Genomic DNA, 9,092 nt, shown 5'->3' with positions numbered 1-9,092 from the left:
AATGGAAGTTATTGATCAAGCGAGGTGTCAACTGCTGTAAACTGAGAAAGTCTCCATTGCAATGAGCAGCCTCAGGTGGTTAAAACATTGTGTGATGAGGAAACAAAGCTCTGTGAGAGTCCAAGGGGACGTTCATTGTCAGGGGGAATAAGCAGGGATTATGAGAAGTTTGGGAAGCTCCTGGGGGACTTGTGAAGGGAGTTTTGTGAGAGGTTCTGTGTGGGAGAAGCTCATTCTCAGGGTGGCCGTAGGGCCTCAAAGTGTTTTGTCCCGCTATTGTTCTTTAAGGCGAATGAAGTGTGCAGGTGGCATGAGGCTATAGTGCTCTATGTTCAGACAACCATCTCACTTTCTCTTCTATCTTTTTGAACGCAATAGCCCCAACTGGACTTAATGTTAGAAATGAAGCACGTCTTAATTTTAGATTCAAAGTCATTTGATCAACCAGGAACAAGAATGAAAAGCCTGTTATTCACAATAATGTTTTTTTTCTTCCTGGGAGTGCCATGTTTTTTTTTTTTAATTTTGGACAGACACATTTGAGACAAAGGTCTCAAAGTGTTTTTTTTCTCCCATATTTGGTAGCCCTGTTCTCTGTGATCTCAATAGTGCACAATACTCCTCCACAGAGCTGCATATTAAACTTGTGAAGGGTGTCAATGATTGTCTTCTGGACAACTGTCAGATCAGCAGTCTTCCCCATGATTGTGTAGCCTAGTGAACCAAACTGAGAGACCATTTTGAAGGCTCAGGAAACATTTGCAGGTGTTTTGAGTTGATTAGCTGATTGGCATGTCACCATATTCTAATTTGTTGAGATAGTGAATTGGTGGGTTTTTGTTCAAAAATCCAAAATCATCACAATTAAAAGAACCAAAGACTTAAACTACTTCAGTCTGTGTGCATTGAATTTATTTAATACATGAGTTTCACAATTTGAGTTGAATTACTCAAATAAATGAACTTTTCCATGACATCCTAATTTATTGAGATGCACCTGTATGTCCTGTTTTACCAGTTGTGCCATGTACAATGGCACGAAACATCTTTCTATTGAATTGTACTCATAGGCTATATGCAAAAACAATCATACAATGTGAACAAGTGTTTGATTCATGAATGAATGACTCTTATGAGTTGGTTCTTTTTAGTGAACAAACAGTGCATCCAGTGAAGTCTAATTCCTGAACGAATGCCTCTTCTGAGTCAGTCTGAATCCTCTGGACTGAATCCAGAAAAAGAGAGGTTACTGAATCAACATCTGACTTGCACACAATCTGAAAGACTTTTATTTTGATGAAGACATTGAAAATAAAAACATATATTTCCGGAAGTGTTTAGGGGAACTCCTTTAATTCAGTGGTTAAAAGACGTTGTGGGGCTATTTGCCCATTATACCTCTAGCAAACTGCAAGATAACTTTTATTGGTAATTGAACATAAAAGATATAAACCAATTTTCTCTATGGGTTTTCCAAAGGAAAGCCTGCTATGTGCCGTTGGTTGTTTTCTTGTCATGCTTGTCATTCTTGTCAGTGCTTTTTTCCCCCATTCACTGTGTGTAAAGGTGCTTTCTCTGAAGTCTCTTTCTTTGTGTTTTTCTCCTCCCCCAGTCACATGCTCTATGTTCATTTGTCCTTGACTTACTCTACTCATCTGTAACTAAAGTGTGTTTTGGGTCACTTTCTCTCTCTCTCTTTTGACACAACGGTAGCATGTCTGACATTAGATCAGAAGATTTCACGTTAAATCACATTGAGGTCAATTTTTTTAATTTATTAATTAATTTATTTTTAATAAATTCCAAAGAAACAAGGCACAGGTGCCTGACATTACCTTTTCCAAGTACTCTGTTTTGCCGGTCAGGTCAAGTTCATTGTGGACTAAACTGTGCATCTGGAACAGTTTGTGTCATGATGTTCTGAGCTTCTGCCTTGTTCAGAATAACTTCCAGGAAATGCTTATAATTTTGTGACTACGAGCCGCTCTCTTAAGGCGTTATGTGCCTTCTGTGACTCCTCTTCAGCCAGTCAGTGCACAAATTTGATTGTGTTATATGGTTATACATGTTTAGAAATAATGAAAACTGTGCAGTTTTGGAAATGCGTCTGCATCAGCCAGTGTGTTCTTTCTGCAAGATCACTGCTTTACTAGTGCTAAGCTTGTTGGATAATTAGGCAAGCATCACTATTAGTATAGCTTATACTTTAGTATTATGAGTTTTGCACATACAAACACCACTCAGATTTCCATAAAATGTAAACATCTAGTTTTAGTCTATAGTATTTCTGGGAGTGGAATTTGTATTATGTTTAAACTTCGCAATGAACGTGTTTTTTGTGTTGAATTGGCACTTATTAGGGACGCAGAACAATACTGTTTATGAGATCCTGTCACAAAGTGTTTTTTCCCCATAATATAAATGGCTCTATGTCCAAACCTGACACAATCTCCTGTAGGCTTTATTTCATTGGTGAAAACCCTCAATGCTGTCGAGCCGGTTGCCCAATATATCATATGGGTGTTATCATGTGCTGATGAGTTCATGGAAAGGATCTTTGATCCCATGATGACAAATCGGTTCATGTGACATTCAGAAACTCAGGAGGCGTTAATGTCTGGAATTCTTTCCAGTTTGTGAATGGAGACTGGATTGACAGGATTTCTTTTAAACCTAAGCATGCATTGTTTGTTTTATAAGATACAGATTTTTATTTCTAATTTATTATCATCGGATTGCTGTACAAAAGTGAATGTTAGTGTGCTCATTGCTGTAGGTTCACGTATACTTCTGTGAATATGAATGGTTTATGCAAATACATACAAAACATATCTTGCACATCAGACTGTTTTGGCCTCAGTTTGTTTCTCATTTCAAGTCTTAGCTTGTTTCGTTTGTTCCTAAGCTGCTTTATCTTGCACAGTATATTGATGTTCCTCTTCATTCCCATGTGTTCTCTTGTTCTCATTCTTCATGAAAATATTTGACATTTCATACACAACCCTGTCCTGTAAACTACGCAGCTCAGCCATCTGTAGAGTAACAAGAACACTGTTGTGGTTAGAGCTTTACTCATTAATGGTGCTAGATGTGATTGGAACAAACCCTAACCCAAAATATTACACTTTGGTGTGTAAATCATCCAGCACAATAATGCTTCATATTATACACTGAACAAAATTATAAACGCAACACTTTTGTTTTTGCCCCCATTTTTCATGAGCTGAACTCAAAGATCTAAGACTTGTTCTATGACCACAAAAGGCCAATTTCTCTCAAATATTGTTCACAAATCTGTCTAAATCTGTGTTAGTGAGCACTTCTCCTTTGCCGAGATAATCCATCCACCTCACAGGTGTGGCATATCAAGATGCTGATTAGACAGCATGATTATTGCACAGGTGTGCCTTAGGCTGGCTACAATAATAGGCCACTCTAAAATGGTGCAGTTTTATCACACAGCACAATGCCACAGATGTCGCAAGTTTTGAGGGAGCGTGCAATTGTCATACTGACTGAAGGAATGTCCACCAGAGCTGTTGCCCGTGAATTGAATGTTAATTTCTCTACCATAAGCTGTCTCCAAAGGCGTTTCAGAGAATTTGGCAGTACATCCAACCGGCCTCACAACCGCAGACCACGTGTAACCACACCAGCCCAGGACCTCCACATCCAGCATATTCACCTCCAAGATCATCTGAGACCAGCCACCCGGACAGCTGCTGCAACAATCGGTTTGCATAACCAAAGAATTTCTGCACAAACTGTCAGAAACTGTCTCAGGGAAGCTCATCTGCATGCTCGTCGTCCTCATTGGGGTCTCGACCTGACTGCAGTTCGTCGTCGTAACCGACTTGAGTGGGCAAATGCTCACATTCGATGGCGTCTGGCACTTTGGAGAGGTGTTCTCTTCACGGATGAATCATGGTTTTCACTGTACAGGGCAGATGGCAGTTGTGGATCGAGTGACCTTTCATGTGTGGATCAGTTGTGCCATTCATCCACGACCATCACCTCATGTTGCAGCATGATAATGCACGGCCCCATGTTGCAAGGATCTGTACACAATTCCTGGAAGCTGAAAACATCCCAGTTCTTGCATGGCCAGCATACTCACCGGACATGTCACCCATTGAGCATGTTTGGGATGCTCTGGACCGGCGTATACGACAGCATGTTCCAGTTCCTGCCAATATCCAGCAACTTCGTACAGCCATTGAAGAGGAGTGGACCAACATTCCACAGGCCACAATCAACAACCTGATCAACTCTATGCGAAGGAGATGTGTTGCACTGCGTGAGGCAAATGGTGGTCACACCAGATACTGACTGGTTTTTGGACCCCCCAATACAGTAAAACTGCAAATTTTAGAGTGGCCTTTTATTATGGCCAGCCTAAGGCACACCTGTGCTATAATCATGCTGTCTAATCAGCATCTTGATATGCCACACCTGTGAGGTGGATGGATTATCTCGGCAAAGGAGAAGTGCTCACTAACACAAATTTAGACAGATTTGTGAACAATATTTGCGAGAAATAGGCCTTTTGTGTACATAGAAAAAGTCTTAGGTCTTTGAGTTCAGCTCATGAAAAATGGGGGCAAAAACAAAAGTGTTGCGTTTATAATTTTGTTCAGTGTAATAATGCTTCAGATGTGCAGAAAATCCCTTGTGCTTACACTAAAGGAGAGACCAGAGAAGGACTCCAGACTGTGATTAAAATGATCTCCAAATCAACAGTAATTTAAACCAATCCTGTATAAATTCAATTGTGGTAGTTGAGAAAAATGTGTGTGCATTCACATGTAGTTTAGTCAGATACCATCTTATGAGGTAGCGTTAATTATGTCTTTAGAGTGTGCTCCATTTGTGTCTGCATGCTACATTGAAAACAGCACAAGCTGTGATGTCGAATTTGTGAACGAATTACACTTATGAACCTATTTCTTTCACAAGCCAGTTTTAAACTCGCTCAAAATTTGAATCATAATCACTGTCAACAAATGTAAAGAGTACCTGAAACCATACTTGAGTAAAAGTCCAGATACCTTACAGTAAAAATTACTCCATTACAAGTTACAAGTCACCAATTCCAAAACAACTTGAGTAAAAGTCTTAGAGTATCTGATTTTAACAATACTTAAGTATTTTACTTATACAATATAGGCTCAAAAATGCACTAGTCAAAGAGACATGCCAGTGAAAAACAAGGAAGAGTTGATATGTGAGGGGAACGATCATGTTAATTTGTAAAACCAAAATAAAACTCCTCACCTCAAAATTGCAAACAACAATATCCTTCAAAAACGTATCTTCAGTGTAATGGATGAATAAAATCATGTTAAATAAAATTTTAAAGTCAAAGCCTTCTTGCACTGGATGTGCTGGTTTCAGCCTCATTGCCGGCTGCAATAATGTCCTCATCTCATATATAAAACATCTGTGATTCACAACTACTTGCTAAGGAACTCGTGTTCACATAAAGTAGCCTTGTTGACAAAGGCAAAATGCAAAATATATAGTACTTTCTGTGCCCTGTAGTTGGTGATATCACTTCTTTTGTAGCAGAAATAAACTGCTGCAGAAAAAGTTAAGTGCCATGCAAAATGTGTAATTGCAACACTCATTACAAATAGTGGAGTAAAGAGTTAAGATACTTATTAAAAAATGTAGTGAAGTAGAGAGTAAAAGTTGCTAATATCTTTGATACTCAAAAGTATCGAAAAACTACAGAGTATCCAAAAAGATACTCAAGTACAGTAATTAATTACATTTACTCAAATACTTTACACCTTCAAAGCTGTTACTGAGTTGACAACTGACTTCTTAACTGAACCGTGTATGTTTTTTTTCAGTTATGTCTGAATTTAAATGAACTGGGAACTCTTTCTTGTAATTGAAGATACATATTCACATCAGAGATTCCATTCAAACGTATTTCACAAAAACTATAATTGGTTATTGTTTAACAAAGTCAGGCCCAATTGTAATGTTAATGAATCAGTTGTAAGGCAAACTTGTGTGGGAGTAAACTGGCACTTGGATGACCTTTTGGAACCATTATGAACACAATTTCACTTTTTTTACTTTTTTTTTTCAAACGGGCATAAATATTCTTAAAAAACAAAAGTGAGACGTCTGTAATTTGTTCACTTAAAAAAATTATTTGGCTACTAAATGTTTAATTTTAGGAGCAATTGACTGTCCAGTCATTTTTGTTAGAACTGAATCCTGGAATTAGGGCTGCACGACAAATCGAAATGGAATCGAGATCGCGATTCGACAGAAGCTGCGATTTTCATGTGTATCTTTCAGTGAAGCACGGTTCTGTGATCAGCAGTAAATCTCCATCCAAAGGCCAGAGGGCGCTCTCGCGCTGAAACTCCAAATACGCCTCGCAGAAGAAACCCAGAAAATGCCTATGGCTGCAGCTGAATAAACAGAAGATTCAACTGCTTTCATTGATTCAACGTGACTAATAAACACATGACCACGGCAATATACGGTTTATCGGAGTTCGTCTGCGATTTTTTTTTGCGTAACTTGTCAGTGAACTACGGCTATGTGTAGTAAATGCTGCTCCATCTGAAAGCACGTGATGATGATTTCCTGCTGATTACAGAACTGGCTTTACTAACAAAATGCGCATGATGGGCGCATTCGATTAATCGTGCAGCCCTACCTGGAATGGAGCAATATCTAATGTACATGGTGGTCTGAAAATGTAAGCATCTATTTGCAGCTTGTATCAATGTATGTGTTTATGCCTTCTCCTATTTTAACCATTTCTTGAACTGTCATTTAGTTATTTTCATTATAGGGATGGTTCTTACAAAAAAAATTTTTTTTGCATCATATACTCACCTTCATGTTGTTCCAAACCTGTATGTAACAAAGTTCGTAGTTCGGGAAGAAGGAGGTGGGAACCGGCGAACACTTCAACAAAACTTGAATAATAAAATAAACACAAAACAGCGCGACAGCCCCTCGCGGAAGACTGTCGCGCACTAGGATGATCAGAAGAAATGGACAGCACCTGAGTTAAATATATGAGTGTCACAGCAACGGGTCTGAATACTTAGGACCATGTGATATTTCAGTTTTTCTTTTTTAATAAATCTGCAAAAATGTCAACAATTCTGTGTTTTTCTGTCAATATGGGGTGCTGTGTGTACATTAATGAGGAAAAAAAATTAACTTAAATTATTTTAGCAAATGGCTGCAATACAACAGAGTGAAAAATTTAAGGGGGTCTGGATACTTTCCGTACCCACTGTATATATATGTGTGTGTGTGATGTGTTACTGAAACCATGATATTTTAATATTTGCCTTATAACTCGTTTTAGCAGACAAAACATTTAATATGCGTGTAAGATATGTGAAGTTTAATATCGGGTGAGAGCTTGTCTTATTTCGCCGAACATTGGTGTTAGTGAAACTTTTATATTATGTATCATTCTCTGGTGATAATACTTTTATCAGAAGTCATGTAAAACATCCAGAAGTACGCCCCACGGGGGCATGTGACTTGTGCATAAAAAAAATGCTGTTGCTAAGCCCTGCAACAGCGTCCGATTGGAAGATCGTGTCGTGGGGCGGACCAAAGGTCAGCCTGCTTAAAATGAACACAACACTCTTGTTCGGTGCTCGCTCTCTCACTCAAAAGAACGTTGGCTTTCACCTTGGTGAGCGTGACAAAGTGCCCCATGCCGTACCACCACACCAGCGAGACCATTTAAGAACTCAAACACTTCAGAGAAACACGATTTTCAAAGTCTTGCAAACTCAGGCTTTTAACAGGACTGCTGAAGCCTCTTCCGTAAAACCGGCAACCAACCACTCCAAGAGGGCTTCCCCAAAAGAACGTCATTCAAACGTCATTCCGACGTCAAAGCAACAGCCAATCAGCGAAGCTCATAAAACGAGTTAGAACTTGGAAGCTTCATAGAATCCGTTAACTCACTCCTTCAATTTTCGGAGCTGTATATGTGTGTGTATGTGTGCATATGTGTGCTTTAGTTAGGTTTTTATGTAATCTAGATTAGCCAATAAAATTCATTTTTCATTTATAAATAATCATCGTCTGGTGTCATAGAATTTCAAGGTTAAAAATTTGCCAAGATCAACATTACCTCTCTTTTAAGAGCTTACAAATTATCATAATTGTGTTAACCAGTGGCCAGGGGGAAAAATACAGATACATAGTCAGTTTGTTAAAATATACTGAAATCACGGCTCGCTGGACGACCCTTGATTTAAAGTGTAACACAACAAAGTTGAAATCGGTTTAATCAGGTGGACTTGGGATATTCAGATCCGAGTCCTCTCAAAACCTGAATGAATGAATAATAATTAATTCCCTACAATTACAAATGAATAATGAGAAAATTCATTACATCTGGTGGAGATAGAAAGCTGGCAAAATATTTGACTGAAAAATTAATGATACCAAGATAATATTATGAATTTGGTCTATTTTTATCCGGAAAAATAGAGTAAAAGATAGAGAAACTGAATTTGTTGTGTTATTTGGTTATGTTACTTTAGCACGGAAGAGCGTGTTGTTTGAATATGAAACTCGAGTAGTTGTTTAAAGAATTGAACTGCAGAAAAACGTTTTAATTTTGTCCAACGAGACAAAATAAGTCGCGTCAGAGCGCACAAGAAAGAAACGGGCGTTTTTCCCCGTTTACTTTCTGTAAAAGGGCCTTCAGAGTGTGATTTGTATAAGTGCGTTTTCCACTTTCAAATGCAGCTCTGCTAGTAATCTCCCCAGTTTGAGGAAATCAGAGTAGCTAACTGATAGTCCGATGCCATTTAATTCACAAAAAAATAGTGAACTCGAAATGCGGTACTCACAGAGTGTCCGAACAATATTTACTTTTGGGAGAATTATGAAAGCTTGATCAAGTGAAATGTGGTTAAATCCACGTGTGTTTTGTTTGTATAAATAGACATGTGCTGATATCCGCCGAAGATATCGTTGACAGTTATTGAATTAATTGCAGTAAAGCTGTACATTAATTTATCTCACTCTAACGAGTTGAGTGTTACACAGCACTGTAAGATAAGAATCTAAATAGTGCTTTT

Source organism: Sinocyclocheilus grahami, unplaced genomic scaffold (assembly GCF_001515645.1).
Source record: "Sinocyclocheilus grahami isolate Dianchi unplaced genomic scaffold, SAMN03320097.WGS_v1.1 scaffold1212.1, whole genome shotgun sequence".
NCBI classification, from domain to species: Eukaryota; Metazoa; Chordata; class Actinopteri; order Cypriniformes; family Cyprinidae; genus Sinocyclocheilus; species Sinocyclocheilus grahami.
This window is presented reverse-complemented; position numbering follows the sequence as displayed.